A 19,531-nucleotide genomic window follows, 5' to 3' on the forward strand; every position below is an offset into this window, starting at 1 on the left:
CTAGTGGGAGTCACCTCTCCGCACCTCGGATGGCATCTACTTGCATACCTGCCGGGACGGGAGGCTCACTTCCTCTCAAAGTGGTTCCTTCCCCCACTGGGCAACACCATCCGGGAGGAGCTTCTTGGGATTCATTGAATAACACTTGCACCCCTGGCCCTTGCTACTTGTCCCTGTTAGAATGCCACAGAATTGCTGTCCCTGGCCCAGGACAGCCTTTCAGAAGCCCGGGGCCCCTCGAGATTTCTCTTTTCCAGCTAGTGTTTTTCAGGGTGCAAGGAAGACATATGTCCTGTTGGGGGCTCCTGGCAATGTGCCCTGTGGTGGCAAGGAGTCTCAGTCCAAGACTCGGATGTGTAAAGATGCTGGTTTTTCTTTTCTTGTCCTTACTTTTCTTTTTAAAAAAGATTTTATTTATTTATTTGACAGAAAGAGAGAGAGAGCACACAAGCAGGGGGAGTGGCAGGCAGAGGGAGAGGGAGAAGCAGGCTCCCCATGGAGCAAGGAGCCAGAGGCAGGGCTCAATCCTAGGACCCTGGGATCGTGACCTGAGCTGAAGGCAGGCAGTTCACAGACTGAGCCACCCAGGCTCTCCGAAATGCTACTTTCTTTATCCACTCACTTAAAATTTTTTTTTTAAAGATTTTATTTATTTATTTGACACACAGAGAGAAAGGTCACACGGAGGCAGAGAGGCAGGCAGAGAGAGGGGGGAAGCAGGCTGCCTGCTGAGCAGAGAGCCCGATGATGCAGGGCTCGATCCCAGGACCCTGAGATCATGACCTGAGCCGAAGGCAGAGGCTTTAACCACTGAGCCCCCCAGACACCCCTTTATTCATTCACTTTGTCATAAGTTGTCATTTGAGCTCCATTCCTCTGGGTGGTGGGAAGCAAGTCTCTGTCAATTTAGATTTGCTTTTTTGCCTTGGGGTTGCCTTTAAGGTCTGTTTGGGGGGGGGGATTCAAGGGTTTGGATGGAGAAGGCAACTCATCATCCACTGAGATTCTCCCCAGGTCCTTGGAGGATGAGCCACACGGGCTGCTGTGGGACATACAAGGCTCCCATCCAAGTGTGAGAACAGAACTGCTTCTCGCCACCCCTTTGTGCTAACCTCCGGGTGTGTGGGGATCGGAAGGGGGGTGCTCCATGTCACACGCAACGAGAAGACACAGGGAAGCCCGTGAGCCTTTCGAAGGCTGCCCGTGGTCCTTCCCCGAGGCTCTCATTGCTCCGGAGTCTGGGACCCACTCTGCTGCTTCTCTCTGTGCTTGCATGTGGGGGGGTTCCACGAACCTTTCTCAGCCCGGATGCCCCATCAAGCCAGGTGCTCAGACTCTGCCCAGGAATGGCAGTAGCTGAGATGCCATGGGAGGTCCTCAATCCGAGGGATTTTTTCCACCAACTTTTGAACATACAGTGTGTACACTAGCCTGTTGACACGGTAGGTGTGCACACGTGTGCAGTTGAAACAAAGTGCAGAAGTCATAGACTATGTATAAGTTCCTTAATGTATATGAAAACTCCCTGCCCCTGCCCCCTAATCCACTGAATAAAAGCTTCTTGTACTAACCCCACGGGGGGGGTGGTGCTGGGAGACCTATCTCCCTGCCTCTTTACTTGTCACAAGCAATAAGGAGCTCTTTGCTTCCAACACTTTCTTGGGTCGTGTTCAATTTAATGCACCCCAAATGGTGAACCCCTGGAGTCAGGTTACAGAGGCAAGAGCTGCCTACACCCCCCCAACTTGGGACTCAGCCAGGGCCCCTTTCTTGGGGACACAGCGACATCACACATTCCCTTTGCATCCTGTCTAATCCTTCGTCCCCAGTCGTGGTGCAGGGGGAGGGCGGTGCCGGACACCTTACATACCCAATCTCGCCATCCTCACAAAGACCCCCTTTTTCAGTTGTGAGTGAAACGGAGGTCCCGGGACGTGAAGGGTAGAGCAGAGCCAGGATTCAAACCCAGATGGTGTCTGTCTCCGGAGCTAAGAGTCTTCTGTCTAAACCCCCACTTCTCCAGGTAGCACGTGTGGGGACCATCATGCTGCCAGGGTTCTGGGGCCCAGAGAGGACTCATGGAGAGGTTCGAGGCAACAAAGCCACGATCACATCCTCTTAACAGACACTCAAGGGCTCCCTCTGCTTCAAGGGCCTCAGAGCGCGTGTCCTCAGTCTCTCCTTCTCAGTGAACAACAGACAGCTCTTGTATCAATTACGTAAATATTTATTGAGTTTCTCCTATGTTCCAGGCATGGCAGGGAGGGCCGATGGTTCAGCAGTGAATGAGAAAACTGCCCTTTGCAGAACTAACATGTCTCTAGGCAGAAATAGACAAAACTCCCAAGCATACGAATACACAAGGAGATTGTTTAAAAAAAACAAAACAAAACAAAAAACTTCAACAGAGTAAGTGTGAAGATCTAATTGGTTTTATGGAAGGATCCATGAATCAGGAGGCATCCCATCCAGCAAGTGGAGGGAGCAAGAGATGTACGGTTTAGGAAAGGTCGTGGTCCTAAGGGGAGCCTATCATTAAATTCTCAATATTGATCCAGAAATTCCATGTTGTCTAGTTAAAGATCACATTCCTGATGGGTTGAGCATGTACTTAGGTTAGGTAGTAAGTCTTGGTTTGCTCAGATGGCTTAAGCGACTCCATTTGGGGGAGGTGGTGTTCTTTTTATTTTATTTTATTTTATTTATTGACAGAGAGAGAGATCACAAGTAGGCAGAGAGAGAGAGAGAGAGAGAGAGAGGGAGAGGGAGAAGCAGGCTCCCCGCTGAGTAGAGAGCCCAACGCGGGGCTCGACCCCAGGACCCCGAGACCATGAACAGAGCTGAAGGCAGAAGCCCAACCCGCTGAAGCATCCCGGTGCCCCTGTGGTGTTCTTTTTAACAGGACGAATATTGGATTGATGCGAGTCCAGTGAAGGAAATTAATGAGGGTGTGTGATATTACAACATATATATTTGGGTTTTGTCCCCAGTTCCTAGGACAAGGCTCTTCTTAAGACCCTTATAATTTACTCAGTGATGGGGTGATAAGAATATCAATTATTGTAACAATTGGGCCTGCTGTCAGAACTTCTAAGACCCTTGGAATCTCCGGAGTGGTGAGAGTGGCTTTTGTGGGCATCTGCTTGGCTCCGTTGTTAAGTGTCTGCCTTTGGCTCAGGCCATGATCCCAGGGTCCCGCATCGGGCTCCCTGCTCAGCGGGAAGCCTGCTTCTCCCTCTCCCACTACTCCGCCTGCTTGTGTTCCCTCGGTGTCTCTCTCTGTCAAATAAGTAAATAAAATCTTTAAAGAGTGTCTGTTGTATGCTCATGACGGCTGGAGGGGAGACCCAGTAGCGAGGGGGGCTGATTGCCCGGAGAGCAGAGCCTGAGTAGGACATCGGAAGGTTCGGCCCCACCTGCTGACCTCCCTGGAGACGGAAAGGACCGGAGATGGAGTTCAAGCACCAATAGCCTATGATTTCATCAATTGTGTCTGTGTAACGGGACCTCCGTAAAACCCCTCAGCAGTGGGAGCTGGAGAGCTTCCCAGTTGGGGAACGCATCACGGTGCTGGGAAGGGGGATGGGCCTAAAGGGGGCTCAGAAGCTCCATGCACCCACTGCCCCCGCCCCCCCAATACCTCACACCGCACATCTCTTCCGCCTGTCTGTTCCTGAGTGGTATCCTTTTAAAAGAAGCTAGTAATCTAACAAGGAAAACTGTTTTCCTGGGTTCTGTGAATCATTCCTGCGAATGATCAAACCCGAGGAGGGGTTGTGGGAACCCCAGTTTATAGCCCATCTATCAGATGCACAGGGAGGGGGGGCTGGGGCTTGTAATTGGCGTCTGAAGTTGGGGAGTCTTGTGGGATTGAGCCCTTAGCTGTGAGGGCACTATCCGTGGGTGGTTAGCCTCAGAATCGGACTGAGTGGTAGGACGCTGAATGAGAGGACACCCAGATGGTGTCTGCAAGAGTTGGAGAATTGGTTGTTGGTATGGAAAAGACACCCTACACCTTGGTGTCCGAAGCATTTGGAGCAAACACGGGTGTGTGTGACAGCTGGCCAGGGAAAAATCTCCCTCAACCGTGACCTTTGGGCTGAGACCAGCTGTGGGGGAAAAAAAAAAAAAAATCCAGGCACAGTGTCCCGGGATGGATGGAACAGCAAGTACGGTGACTCTGAGGAGGCCACAGGCTGGATGCGCAGGAGGAGCGGAAAGAAGCTGCGTGTGGCCAGAGGGCAGCTCAGCGTAAGGAGAGGACGGAGGGCTGCAGGGACTAGATCACGGGGGTCTTAGTACCAGTCGCTGTCCAGACAGGTAAAAGGAGGTACACTTTGGGAATTTGATATAGGGACTGGTCCAGAGGTCTGGAGCCTGGTTCCAGAGTGGGGGAAGGGTTGAAGGATATTAATGCAAAGTGACAAACACCCTGGGATCAGCAGCCGAGGCACCGCTGGTCACCCCTAGTCCTGAGGGGGGAACCTGGGAATTGTTGTACCTCTAGGAGGCCCCTTGAAGCTTCCATCAGAGGGACCTGGCCACTGCCAACCCTCGGCTAAGCAGGGAGGATGCAGGCCCCCACCTCTCTCTCTTCCTGCCCCCGATCTGCTTGCACTCCCTATTGGACGAGTAAGAGAGCCCCAGAAGCCAGGGGGCAAAGCGGATGTAGACCTTCAGATCTGCCTCTGGGGCACCAAACAGGTGGACAGGGATGGACAGTGACCTGGGGGACAACCAGCGGATGCCCGGCACAGCAATGAAGGCCCTTTATTCTGAGTTCAAGGAGAAGCAACCAGGGGGGTGTAAACTGGGGAGTGACCTGACTTGGAAGTCCGCTGGCCTCTCTGGCTGCTCTCTGGGGAGAGGGTGTGGTGGGAAGGGGCAGTGCAGGACCAGGAGAGCAGCTTGGAGGCTGTTCTTGTTGTCCGGGGGGTTGGGAGAGGACAGTCGCGGGGACCAGGGATGCCACAGCGGGGGCGGGGGGGAGAAGAGCCTGGGATCAGGGTTATATTCTGATCAGATATGGTCAGGGATTGCTGGTAGGCTGGATGGGGCGAGGGGTATGGCCACATGAGGAAGGAGCCCGAGGAAGAGAATAACGGGCGACCTGAAGTTCGGGAAATGAATAACTACGTACGTGTATGTGACACGCTCTGGATGTGTCCCACCCCCGCCACTTCATAGGGAAAGGAGACTTGGATGACATCCTGAAGAGAATGCTGTGTGGCAGGTGTTTTTATAACAAGTGAAGAGTTCACACATCAGAGAGGTTAAGACATCTGCCCATGATCACACAGCAAGTAGGTGCAGATGGGGATTTGGACCCGGGTCTGTCTGATTCACAAATACCCTGAGCAGAAGGACTTTGATGGGGTCTCCTGCCTTCTGTGTTAGCCACAAACTGGGGCTTGTGCCACTGTCCAGTGAGATCTGCCTTCAAGACAGGAATCTGCCCTTGAGACAGTCTGCAAGCCGACATGGCCGGCTGTGGCATGCAGGATTTTGGACATAGAAGCAGCCCCAGCAGAAGTTATTTGTTTTTTTTTTTTTTTTTTTTTTTAATCTACTGTTATTATAGAATTGGAGAACAAGGAAGGAAAACAACATTTATAAAGCTCATTCATTCATTTATTCATCCTCTAATTAAAAAACCCATTCCTGAATTCCAGTTTTCTTGCTGGACAGGTTAATCGGATTATCTCATTTTATTCCCCAAATGAACAATCCAGCCAAGGTGATGAGCATTCCGCTTTACCCCTTTTTTGTGGGCTTCAGGAAACGGAGGCGCAAAGAGGGGAGTGATTTGCTCAAGGTAACACACCAACGTCTTATACCTTCCCTAAAACACTTCCCACTGAGTCTGAGGCCAGCTAGGTGTCAGACTGTAGGGTACGGAAATCAGGGCACCTTTGTTCAAATCTTAGCTCTCCTTCGAGAGAGGTGTGACCTCAGTTTCCACATCTGTGAAATGGGTCTAGCAATAGTATCTGTCTGCAAGGCTGTTGCTGGGATTGATGGAGACGAGGTATATGATGGAACAGAGCAAGGGCTCAGTGACCTTGACCATCACTGTGGTCTTCCTTCCTGAAACCTGTGTGAGGTGCAGATGCCTCTCAGGGGACTCGGCAGCCATCTCTGAGCTCCCTTAGCCAGCCGGCACCAGAGCTGTCACGCCTGGTGGGGGGACAGCTGCAGACGTTGGCACACATGTCGGAATTCGATAGGTACGGTGGCAAAGGGGGGTTCACCCAGTGACCAAGGGGTCCCCCAGCCCAGTCCTTTCTGACTCGGCAGCCATCTCTGAGCTCCCTTAGCCAGCCGGCACCAGAGCTGTCACGCCTGGTGGGGGGACAGCTGCAGACGTTGGCACACATGTCGGAATTCGATAGGTACGGTGGCAAAGGGGGGTTCACCCAGTGACCAAGGGGTCCCCCAGCCCAGTCCTTTCTAGGGAGTCACCTCCTTTCTGTCTCATTTATTCCCAGCACTTCTTAGGATCCAGAATCACCGTGAGCATTCCTTGGTGGACTCCTTCGTTGCCTGCCTTCATCACTAAGCACATGGTCCACCACGGTCCCTCGCTGTCCGGCACAGTGCCTGGCACCCGCAGACAGTGGGGAAAGAGCGACTGAAGGCAGGAATGAGTGGTCGGGTGGAATGAAGCCCCCCCGGACCCGTGCCATGCCTCTGGGCACGGAGGAGGGAGGCAGGAGATAGATGCGGAGGGTTTACGTGGGCTCAGCCTCTGAGCGCCCCGGGGAAGCCTGCACACGGGGCCCTGCGCACAGCCTGTGTCATCGGGACCGCTGACAGGGTCTGCACCCTGGGGACCGCCTCGGAGACTGGCTCCTGACACTGCCCGACCGGCCGCGCAGCTGTAGGAGGTCAGTTCCCAGAGTTCCAGGGGAGACTTCAGGGGTAAAGCGTGCAATGAGGGTCTGGGCAGCAGACGGTCGACACGCGGCCTCGGGTAAGCCTCTGGAGGCCTCAGTGTCTTCATTGGTAGGCCGGGGACAGTCACGGCGACTACTTTCAGCAGAGCCCTTTAGACAGCGAGCTCTGGATGGGCCTTCATGGCTGAACACCCGGGCGTCGCCCCTCGCCGGCTCTGGGTCCTCAACTCCGCTGGGCTTGTTTCCTCTCCGCCCAGTGGGGACGCATACGGCCCAGCTCACGGCTTCCTGCAGGTCAACCGAGCCTACGTATGAAAAGTGCCCGGCAGGGGCGCCTGGGTGGCTCCGGGGGCTAAGCCGCTGCCTTGGGCTCAGGTCACGATCTCAGGGTCCTGGGATCGAGTCCCGCATCGGGCTCTCTGCTCAAGCCGCAAGGAGCCTGCTTCCTCCTCTCTCTCTGCCTGCCTCTGCCTACATGTGATCCCTCTCTGTCAAATAAATACATAAAATCTTTAAAAATAAATAAATAAATAAAAAATAATAACAGTGGCCGGCAAAGCGCGTGCCTTCGGTCCACGGCCGGGGGTCCAGGATGCAGCCCGCCCGCCGGGCCCGGGCCGGCTCCTCCGTGGGCCGCGCTCCCAGCGGCGCCTGCACCGAGCGGCCGCTGGGCTGCAGCCAAGAGCTTCCCCCTCCGCTTCCGACGCGACTCCGAGACGCGGGGGCCTTCTTCGGAGGCCGGACCTGGAGATGCCGCGGCGGGAGCGCGAGCCGGGGCCGCCGGGGCCGGTTGCTAGGGAACGCGCGGGGCCGGTTGCTAGGGAACGCGCGGGGCGGGGCGTCGCGCGGGGCGGGGCGGGGCGGGGCGGGCGCTGCAGTGCCGCGCGTCGCCGCTAGGGTGCAGCCGGGCCCCGCGGATGCCCGGCGCCCGCTCGCCGCCGCGAATGCGGAGCACGTCTCGGCCGGGCGGCGGGATGCAGGAGCGGGCGGCGGCGTGGCGACCCCGGGCGCGGTTCTGGGCCTCTGGGGCGGAGGGCGTCGGCCGGAGACCTCCTAATCCCGACCTTCCGCTCGGGTCCCCTGGGATCAGAGCTCGCCTAGGGCCGCAGCCTGCCGCCCTTTCGCCCCGGTTCATCTCTCCCGTAATTCATGGACTCATCCTCTCTGTCTTCATTATTTCACCCCCCCCCCCCCCACTATGCCTCCCTTTCTTCTTCCCTGACTTTTTTTCCCTCCCTCCCAATCCCCCACCCTCCCCACCCCCCGGGCCACTTTTCGTCCTCCGGATCCTGGCGTCAGAAAAACCTCGGACCCCCCTGCCAGTCGCACGTCTCTGGGCAGGTAGTTAACTTCTCTGCCTCCCCACGCCCCTCTCCGGGCAGGGAGGACCCCAGGGCCAGCCTCACTCACGGGCCGCTGTGAGGTTGCAGTGAATCCTCTGCAGAGGAATCTTGCAGAAAGCCTGGCACCCAGTGAGTGCCCCGTGCGGGAGCCGGCCCCTCGCTCTGCTTCTCCACTCCTGCAGCACTTTAGACCCACCTGGGGGACCTTTTAAAACAAAGCTGGGGAGGGGGGGGGCACCCGGCTGGCCAGTAAGGGGAGGATCCCGCTCTTGATCTCGGGGTTGTGAGTATGAGCCCCGCCTTGGCTGTCTGCAGATACTTGCAAAAGCAGATAAATGAAAACAGTTTAAAACAGTGCTGATTCCTGGACCTCTCCGGAAACTCTGGGGGGACCCAGACATGGGTACCTCTGCGAGCTCTGTAGGCCGGTGGAGACTTGCTGGGAAGACTATTTGATGGAGGGCAACCAGGGCTCGGCTCTGAGACAAACTGGGGGTGAGTGGGGACTTTCTCTGTCCGCTGTCTCCTCTCCTCCCGCTCCCTGGTTCCTGAGACTCCAGCCTCTCTCCCTTCAAGGAATCAAGTACAAACACACCTGCACACCATTGCACACCAGCTGACAGGTCACCAGCAAAAATGCAACCCCCTGACCCCCTCTTTTCCCTGGAATCGGCCCCTCCAGCTGCCTAGTGGTCCTTGTCGGAGAGACTGCTTCCTAGGAACGACTGCTTCCCCTTGAGAGGGGAAATAGAAAGGGGTTTGGGCCCAGGAACACCCATTCAAAGGGAAAATGTCCCACTTCCAGCCTCACTGACCCAACCTGTAGAGGAAGCCCGTAAACTTTGCCAAAACGCCTCCACTGACATTCTTTGTCTGCCGCACATAGAGTTGATTTTCTTCCTAAGAAAGGGTTGTCAACCTTAAAGAGCTGGCAGATTTCTGACAAAAATGGGGATTTTCACCTTGTCTTGAAAAACAAGAGCTCTGGCAACATGCCAACAACCCTCCTACCCCCCCCCCCCAACTCATTACCCCCATCCCCACCCTGTTTATCTGGCACTAGTGGGCTAGAAAGAGGAGGGAGGTGGGGAGCTGTGCTAGGACTTTATTTCATGGATGAGGAAGCCAGGGCCCAGAGAGGGCTATGCACATGGCAAAGGTCACACAGCAAGTGTTCAGAGGTGCCTGGATCAGATAGCAGAGACACAGACGAGTGATTAGTTCTTATGAAGGTCTCTTTCAGGGAGAGACCTGAATGGAGAGGAGCCTGAAAATCATGAGAAGAAGATAGGGCTGCTGGGACTCTACCATCTGAAAGAAGAGATGCCTTGGGGAGTGCAGTTAGTCGTTTCCAGGTGGGAAGGGCGCTCCATGGGCCTTTAGGAGGTCATCATACATCACAGCCAGAGTGGGTCTGGCACAATGCAAAGTGTGTCCCACGTGGCACCCCTCGAACAGCCCTAAGACACAGACACATTCCTAACTCTCCTTTTCATAAGAAACGAAGGCTCAGAGGGGCTTAGCAAATTGCCGAGCGTCACTGTGCCAGATTTTACTACTGGCGCGACTGTTTGGCTTTTCTCTCCTTCCTGAGGACCCACAAAAGCAAGTTTCTGAGTTCCTTGCCTTTGGGCAGGGCCATTGGACTTATTCTGGCCAACAAAATGTGGAGTGGAGGTGACTGGGTGCCTGTTCCGGGCTGAAGCTGGGAAAACCCTTCTGTAATTATGGAATCTGTTCCTGTCCACCTGCCCATCCATCCAGGTGGCCGAGGACCAGGTTTTGTTGAGGGGTTGGGACCACAAGTTCGAAGCAGTTAGCACGAGGAGGACAGCCATCCTGCTCAGTCGCCCTGACCTTGAGTAGATATGCATAAAACTAACTTTTACTGGGGTAAGCTGCTGAGATTTGGGGGCTGTTTGTGACTGTGGCAGATTCCAGCCAACCTTGAAGAATATATCATAGAGCTAGGAAGTGGAGTGGTGGGGATTTGAAGCCACACCTTTCTGACCAAAGACTCTTATCTATTACTTTACAAGCAGAATCATTAAGGGGGGGAGGAGCACAGAGTCCTATGATCCAAAGACACCCGTGTCCCCCTCCACACACACTTTAACCTTTCTGAAATTAGGGTCCATCTTCGAATCCACAGTGTCTCACAATTGTCGCTGGCTTGGTGATAGTGACATGGTTGCCCGAGAACTTCTGGCAAGATTAAAAAAAAAAAAAAAAATAGTACCAGCATCAAAACTCAAAGAGTCAGTGTCGACTTGAAACAAAATCTCTGGGACAAGGTGGCATGCTCTCTTAAGAAGTGTCCCACCACGCACACTCTTAATGTCCCAGAAGAGGACATTGTGTGAAAAACGCAAACATCAATGAGTTTGAGATGAAAAGAGATTCTGGAGAGTTGGACTCTGCGTGAGAAGACGTCTTAGGCTAACTTGACCAGTTTATTTTGCTGAAATTTTCCATTTTATATGTGCACCGGGGTGATAGAGGATAAAAATCTATGTCTAAATAAGTCTAAATGAGCCCTTTCAACAGACGGAAAATAAAAGTGCGGAGTGATAATAAAGCATCATGTCTTGGTTTAATTGGCGGTGTTTTTTCTTTCTTAGTGGGATATAAAGATGCCCCCTTCAATCGATGGCGTCTTATATTTGCGGGAATTTAGTCCCCATGGATCCCAGCAGGTGAAATTGGCACCATGGGCCCCGACAAAGTCTACACATGTGGAGGGCTCAGCACCATCCGGGGGGGCTTCATTTTGGGGGATCTCTTCTGTGCCCAAGGAACAAAGCCCCAGCTTTGACTTTCTTCTCTGAAGATTCTCTTTCAGACAGCTTCTGGTTTATGGCTGCTCAGTGGTGCTGATAGAGTTCAAGAAAAATGCAGGCTCCACAGAGGGAAGGAGGAATCCTCAGAATGTAATAAAGACCAAGAGAGGGGGCTCCCCAGGCCCCTTCCGGGGAAATTCCTGGAATGAAGATGAAGACACCTGGTGTCTTTCTCTGTCTGTCTTCCTTAGTGTCAGGGACCTGGGCTGTGACCGTGGCTCAGACAGTGACTCTGCAGCACAAGACCTGGGGAAAGGAGCGCTGAAAAGGAAAGGAGCAGGATCTACTAGTTCCAGTCCTTCCCTGTCCTCATCCCTTGTTCCCTGTTGTCCCCGCCACTGTCCCCGCCTCTGATTGTATCGGTGAGGCGAGGCTGGGTCATGAAGTGGTAACAAACATTCCCGCAAAGATTTCAATTTCTGTCATGCTTTCTGCCCTTCACAAGCCCCTCTTCATGCAGGAACCTGGTGGACAGAGATTCCACCATCTGGGACATCCCAGCTCGTACATCATGGCTAACAACCATGTCACATGTCCAGTCATACGGCCACAGCTCATATCAAAGGAAATGCAATTTTGCCATGTAACCAGAAGACTGAGAGATGGAATATTTCCGAAATACCCTACTGACTGTCACATTAACTGCATCCCCGTTTCTTGCCGGGACCATGTCTGTAACCGCGCTCACTGCTGACCACGCTTTGTCCCTCACAGTCTCCACATCCCTATCACATGCCTACGAGAAGCTTCTGAGACCCTGAGTCCTGGGGTTTCCTTCTGGAAATGTAGACCAGTTTCTGCTCTTCTCCTCTGACACCTGCCACATCATACGCTTATTTCTGTGGCCGATCGCCCCACTGGGCTGTGAGCTTTCATTCTACAGGACGGTGGCAATTCATTCTGTGCCCCCTGTGCCCAACACAAAGTGTGGCTCAGAGGAGGTGAGCATTTGGAAGAATGGGTAATTAAATGAAAAATACAATGAGCCTGTGAAAGAAGAAAGTTCTAATGCAGAGGAGTCCATGTGTCTGTAAAGCCCAAGCTGAAATCCTGCTCTTTGACGGTAGACTGGCACTGTCAGAAATGCCCAGGGATCTCAGTGCGTGTGTGTGCGTGTGTGCGTGTGTGTGTGTGTATTTGTATATGGAATGTGTGGTGACCCTGGATTTTGGACACATCTTTAGGAGCTGAGCTGTGGCCTGGTTGAAAAAAGGCAGGTTTGGGTAGGTGGATCTCCATGTGCATCTCATTCCTAGATTACTGAGAAAGGTATAATCAGATCAACTGTTTGATCTAGACCAGTGGTTCTCAACCTCCCTACCCCTGCTCCCCCAAAAGCAAATGGCATCCACATGAGTATGTTATGGGACATACGCAACCTATGATCAGAAGCACAGACAAAGCAGAGCCTAGGTTTTATGCGATCCCCAGTAACCAGCTGCGGATCCACTGCTTTCTGTCTGCAGGGAAACGGATTTGAAAGTGATTTAAGAGGGAGCAACTTTCTGACCGCTTTGGCCGCAGGCACTATAGAACCAGTTAAACCGTCTTTGGCAAACAAAAGGGAGTTTGTTTGTTGATCCAAAAGGTTCCAGGTAAATGACCTCAGGCCCACCTGCATCAAAGGATGTGGCCGGGTGTCCGCCACCGACGAGGTTCCTCGGCTCCCAAGAGCACACTGAGGTTTTCGAGCAACTTCTCCCTTCTGGGAACTGTGCTAACACGTGGCATCGTGTCCCGTCAACATTTAATCCTCACGACCCTACCAAGCAGGTGCTCGGATAAATGACGTGACGCGGTTGAGGCAAGGCTCAGAGATGTTTCGTACCGCGCCCCAGGTCACCCGGCCCGCAGGCAGGAGGCAGGGGCGGGACTCCATCGCTGTCCGCCCCTGGCTTCCCTCTTACCTGTTGTCACGGTCCTGCTTCCAGCTGGAGATGTGTATCCCACGACAGCCCTGACGCTTCCGCTCCGATTCCAGGAGGCAGGTTCCCCGAGGGGCATCATTTCAGTCCTTAGGGGCTCCAGGACTAGAGATGTTCTCACCTGTCCAAGAAGCAGGTGCACAGCCTTTTCCACCTTCTAGGGACCGCGCAGGTGGTGGATGACTCCACCCCTTCACATCCCTGCTGCGGCGGATTGGAGCAACAGTGGCCACGTGACCTATTAGCTGCCTATCCATAGGCTGGCCCACTCCCAATCACAGGGAGGCTGGGATGGGCTTCGCCAATCAGAGTCTCTCTCCGGCTACTTAAGCTCAGACTCCAGGAAGTTCCGGTCAGTCGGGGGTGGTCGCCCGACGCCGAGAAGGTGCGACCCGGACGGGGCGTCGTGGGAGCGGCTGTTCGGGGCCGCGGAGGCCCAGAGGGAGCCCCGCGGCTGACCCGGGGGCGCTCGGCCACGCCGCGGAGGAGCGGCTTCCTGCAGGTGAGCCGCCGCCTCTGCTGGGCCCTGTGGTGCCGGGACCGGCCCCGCCTGCGACGCGGCGACGCTTCCCGCGCGGCCTGGGGACGGAGGCGTCTCCCGGCCGCTTCCTTCGGGGCAGAGGTTCGGGGGTTCGTGGAGCTGAGCCGCGTGGGCAGGAAGTCGGTGCAGCCGCGGCCGCCGGGCTCCCACGCTGGGCGTCGGGGTCGGCGCGGGCTTCCGGGCGCGGCGCCGGGACCCGTCTCGGGAGACGCGGGTCCTCAGCCCGTCCCTGACGTCCAGGGTTCGCTCAGGGCTTTGCCCGCACGTCGGGCTCCGTCTCGCTCCTGCTGCTCCGATCGTGGGCTGGGTCCGGCGGTGGACAGGGCCCAGGCGCGCGTCGGGAGGTCATTTGCCGGGTCAGGCGCGGGTGGTGAGAGTGGGCAAGGGAGGCTGAGACCCCGCGGGCTAGACCGGCCGGCCGTGCTGATCCGGGGACACGCCTCTCTCCTGGCTTTGGGAGGCCCAGAGGTCCAGGTCGGCCGTGTCCGCACCCCCTCCCTCCTGGGTCTTTGGGAGGCCCAGAGGTCCAGGTCGGCGTGTCCGCACCCCCTCTCTCCTGGGTCTTTAGGAGGCCCAGAGGTCCAGGTCGGCCGTGTCCGCACCCCCTCCCTCCTGGGTCTTTGGGAGGCCCAGAGGTCCAGGTCGGCCGTGTCCGCACCCCCTCTCTCCTGGGTCTTTGGGAGGCCCAGAGGTCCAGGTCGGCGTGTCCGCACCCCCTCTCTCCTGGGTCTTTAGGAGGCCCAGAGGTCCAGGTTGGCGTGTCCGCACCCCCTCCCTCCTGGGTCTTTGGGAGGCCCAGAGGTCCAGGTCGGCCGTGTCCCCACGCCCTCTCTCTTGGGTCTTTGGGAGGCCCAGAGGTCCAGGTCCGCGTGTCCGCACCCCCTCTCTCTTGGGTCTTTGGGAGGCCCAGAGGTCCAGGTCGGCCGTGACGGTGGGCGTCCTCCTTCCCTCCAAACCCGCAAGGGCCACGGTGGCAGCAGCGGTGGGGAGCCGAGAATGCAGACGGTCCTAGTGGGCCCTGGCCACTGCAGACTCTTGGAGGGTTCCGCCAGCCTGAGGTCTTTGCTGAGGGCTCCAGGAGGGAGTCGGAAAAGCCCACGACCTCTCCTGAGTGCAGGGAAGCCTCTGGCAACGCTGGGACCCAGGATGCTCTCTTCTCTTTCCTTCCTTGGCCCGCTGCTTATTTTCGATCACACAAAACCGTGTTTAAAAAGCGCACACACACAGTGTTTTAAAAATGACACTAAAATCAGCACCCAGGTTGAGAAATAGGACGTTACGGATGGAACCTCCGTCCTGGATGCTCTTCCTCAGTGACGGTGTGACCCCCCCTCTCTCCAAAAATCACCGCAGTCCTTTTTGCCGCTGCCTGGTGTCCTGTTGCATGACTTGACTACAGAGTGTGTATCCGTTCTGCCAAACGGGCGCATGGTTTGCTTTTCATTTGAGGGGATTATGAGCCTTCTGGTGCACTTGTTCATAGGTTGATCTAGGTACATGCCTGGGGGCAGACAGTCAGCTCAGAGGGGGGTTTTCTTACCTAAAACTTGAGAGGGAGCTCCAGCCTGGTTTCAGAAGTGTTTGGACCAATGTCCATCCCACTCGCAGTGTGTGTGAGAATTCCGGTCATTCCACTTGCTTGCATTTGCTAATATTTTACTTTAAAATCTTTGCCCGTATGTGTGGTTGGGAATTGACATCTCTTTGTGGCTTTAATTTGCATTTTATAACTACAAATGAGAGGGAGCATCTTTTCTATGTTTATCGGTTGTTTGAATTTCTTTTCCTGGAAAATTCCTGTTGGTGTCTTCTGCCATTCTTTTTCCTGATGGGTTTTGTCTTCTACTTGCCAATTCATGGGGGAATTCTCAATATAATTTGAACAAAAATGCTTTGCTGGTTTGTTTCATATGGTGTAGATATCTTCTCTTACATGGATACATTGTTGAAAAAAATTCAAGTGTGGCTGATACCGAAGCTCTTGAAATCCCGCTGGATCCATCCCCCTTTCCCGATGTAACAATGTAAATGTGTAACAGGTAAATGTGCTTTCAGCTGTTTTCTGTGTATTTGTGCACACATGCACATGCACACCCACATGCATGTGCACACACACACATTCCTATAGGAATAGTGCACATTGTTTTCTTCTGTTAGTTCCAATACATATGGGATCATACTGTGCTTATTATTCTGTGACACTCTTATGCCACTTAATATGTCCTGGGATTCCTCTGTCTGTGGTCATTTATCGCACTCTAGCTCTTCCTGTTTATCTCCTCCATAGTATTCCGTAATATGATTGTATTAGTTTAATGTAGTCATTTCTACATCTGTCAACATTGAGATTGCTTCCATATTTTCACTGTTACAGTTGATATTAGCAGCGGCCACCGTTTATGCCTCCTTGGACCTGAATATGAGTAGTTTTCTAGGATACTCACTTAGCCAGTGGCTAAAATAATACACCCTTTTTAAATTGCTGTAGGCAAAATAAAAATAAAAATAAGCACAAAATAAAAGGGGCGCGTGGGTGGCTCAGTCAGTTGAGTGTGCAGCTCTCGATTTCGGCTCAGATCACGATCTCAGGGTCCTGAGGCTGAGCCCTGTGTCGGGCTGGGCTCGGCACTCAGCGGGGAGCCTGCGTGCGATTCTTTCTCCCTCTGTCCCCCCATCCCGTCTCTGCTCATGCTCTCTTTTTCTTACAAAAAAATAAATAAACTAGATCGTAGCAGTTGCTGTCATTGTACTTCCTAACCTACCAGTTTTCCGTTGAGAAACACTGTGTGTGTGAGTCCCATTTCTCCACCCTTTCACCAAGCCTGGAGACTGCCCGTCTGCAGGTTTTGTGGTTTTTTTTTCTCCATTTGATCAATCTGAAAGGGTTTGTCATTGTTTTAAAATTCTAGTCCCGAGATACTTTGTGGGGTTTTTACATGTTAGTCCGTCCTTATTCTTTGTTGCTTATGAGTTGCCTTTTCTATATTTTGCCCATTTTGCGGTTGGGTTATTTTATGTTTTGATGGATAGATATGAATTTTTTGACAGTTAATTATGCCAAAACCATTTCTCCACTCACTGGAATTTCAGTCGAGAACTGTTACCTAGTTTAGTTCAATGCAGTAATTTTCCAAGGGATTCCTGTTTCCCAGACCAGCATGGTCTGGGAGTGATGAACAGACCAAGGCGCCCAAACCCAGATAAGTAGTGGCTCCTGGCGGGGGTTGCTTAAGCTTGTGTTGCTGCTGGGTCTGTCCCCAAAGAAGGGGGTGGAGTGGCAGATTCCAGGAGCTCAGTTACCTGGGGTAGCAGATGCGTCATCTCGAGAGCCACCATTTACTCTGGGCCTACTCTGTCCCAGCCATCAGACCTTCACGCCCCCTGTTCCTACAGCCTCCCTGGGAGATGCACATTGTTATCCTCATCCCATAGATGAGAAAACTGAGGCTCAGGGAAAGCAGCTTCACGGCAATCTTGTAGTGGGGCCGGGATTCAAGTGTGGCTCTCTGCCTGACTCAAAATCTCATTCTTTCCACTGCAACATGGTGTCCTCACCAAGAGGGTTGCCCATAGCATGAATTGCTAACGTTATTACTGTTGCTATTATTACTACCCTGTGACTAATACTGCCAACAAATATTACTCTTGCTCTTACTCCTATTACTATTATAGATGAACTCAGTAAACGCTTTTAAAAATTTTATTGTGATAAGAACACTTAACACGAAATCTATCCTTTTAATGAATTTTAAGGGTTCTGTGCGTGATTGTTGTCTTCGGGTACAGTACTTGGTCAAACTGTCCTTCAGAACGAGAAGAGGCAAAGACTCCAGTAGCAAGCAACACAACAACATGAGAAAATATGAAGCTTGCACAATTCCGGCAAACCCAGGCTTGCTCCTCACTATAAAGGGGCATACCTTTTAGGGGCTGGTAATAAAGCCCATACATTTTGAGTTCTACCTGTGTGGTAGGCGCTGTGCTTGGTGCTTTATGGGCATTCTATCGTGTACTGCTCACAAGGCCCCTTGAGAGTTAAGCACTATTATTCATCTCTGGTCTTGACTCAAATGTCACCTCCACCACGAAGCCTTCCCTGACTCCCTATGGAAACGGATCCTTCCCACCCCATTCTCTCTGTCCCGACAGCCTGTCCGTTTCCTTCCTTGCTCCAATCTCATGCAATTATGATCTGTTGGGTGACGATCTGTCTGCCCTGCTGGGACTAAAAGTGACTCATGTCTGTTGGGCTCACCACCCAATCACAGGCCCCCAGCACAGCCTCTGCCACACAGTAAGCAACCAGTCTGTGGGATAGGTTTTCATCTTGTATGTGAGGCCCAGAGAGGTGAGCCACTTTCCCAAAGTCATGCTTCCAGGAGAGGCAGAAACAGGACTCCAATCCTGGTCTTTCCGATTCCAGTGCCCAGTCGTGGTTCACGGTACAGTATAGGGACTTCCTGATTTGGGGGCTGCGTTCTGGACTGGTGAGGTGCCATTGGAGGTGTGGTCACGTCAAAGTGCTGACTCTTAAAAGCCAGTCAGCAGACCAGGCCCGCCTCTCGAGGCAGGTGTTTTGAGAGTCACCTTGGGTTTCAAGAGGCCACCCCAGATTAGCAAGGAACATTCCACCAACCTCTCTGATGTGAGAGGACACTGCTCACTCTAGTTGTCTTAGAAGTTTACAAAGTAAAGCCAGTGAAGATCTAAGCACCATCCGGCCTCTGAGCTAAGGGGCAGGTTGCCTACGACACCCTGGTGTTGCTGTGAGCTGGGAAGGAAAGAAGTTGTTCCAGACGTGGTGGCCTTTCTGTTCCTCTGTGTTTCCTGGTCTCTTACCTCAGGGTCTTTGCATAGGTGTCGTCCGCACCCCTGGGAAACCCTCCACTACCATCCTCACGTCCTTCACCTGCAGAAATGACTTGTAATCACTTATTGTCACTCAGTTTTCACGTTCCTCCTTGGAGAAGCCTTCTAGGGCTCGCGAGGTCATGCCTGGGAATGCTCTTATGTGTTCCCATGGTCTCCTGCACTTTCTCCCAGACATTCCAGACTCTGGGAGCAGAAAGCACCTCTTGTTCACCATAAGAGCTGTGCCAGTTTAGTGTCTGGTGTCTGGGATCTAGTAGGTGCTCAGGAAACATCTGTCAGAGGAGCATGGGATGCCCCATTACAGAATCACCCTTCCTGGCTGAGGTGACCCAGATCCACCAGGCTAAGCAAAAGCAGAGAGGATTTGGGTACTTCTGTTTAGAGGGATGCATCTGTCCAAGACTAGCCTGGGCTGGGCGTGTGAGGGGCGGTGATCCAGGATGACAGCTCTCCCCAGCAGCCGTAGTTAGCAACACTTTGATCTTGGACTCCTAGCCCCCAGAACTGCTAGAGAATACATCTCTGGGTTAAAGCCACCCTGGTCTCTGGTAATTTGTTGTGGCAGCGGACCTAAGACTGATTATTACCCGTGGGGATATTGAGTCCGCTCTCTACCTCCTCACTCTGGCATCTTGGTTTATCAAGAGGCTTTTTCTCAGGGATGGCTCACCGGGGGCCAGTGGCTGTGGCCAAGGAGTACCAAGCCACCAGCAATTTCCACCTTTGGAGCTCTTGTGGTCCGGAAAACGCATTTCCTATAAACCTCATTAGGGCCAAATACCCAGCAATGTGCACTAATATATTTAGCTAACTATTTAATTGGGCTATCAGCAGCAGTTTCAGAGGAGTCAGGTTGAGTAACAGCAGAGTATGTCTATCAAGAAAAAAATTGTAATGTGTCGGCAGGTAGGCACTGCGAGAGACTTGCCAAGTCTGTCATCAGCGGAGTCTACCAGAATCACTTCCTTCAGGTGGGGACCTTGTTGTGCTTTTCTGAAAGAAATGCTGCTGTAATTACGTTCACTTTTAGAGCACCGTGAAATAAATGAGAAACCCCAGATACACTAATATTTCTCACCTTAAACTGCCTCCTGCAGAACTGGTTGCTTTACCC

The sequence above is a fragment of the Mustela nivalis genome (genome assembly GCF_964662115.1).
Source record: "Mustela nivalis genome assembly, chromosome: 19".
NCBI classification, from domain to species: Eukaryota; Metazoa; Chordata; class Mammalia; order Carnivora; family Mustelidae; genus Mustela; species Mustela nivalis.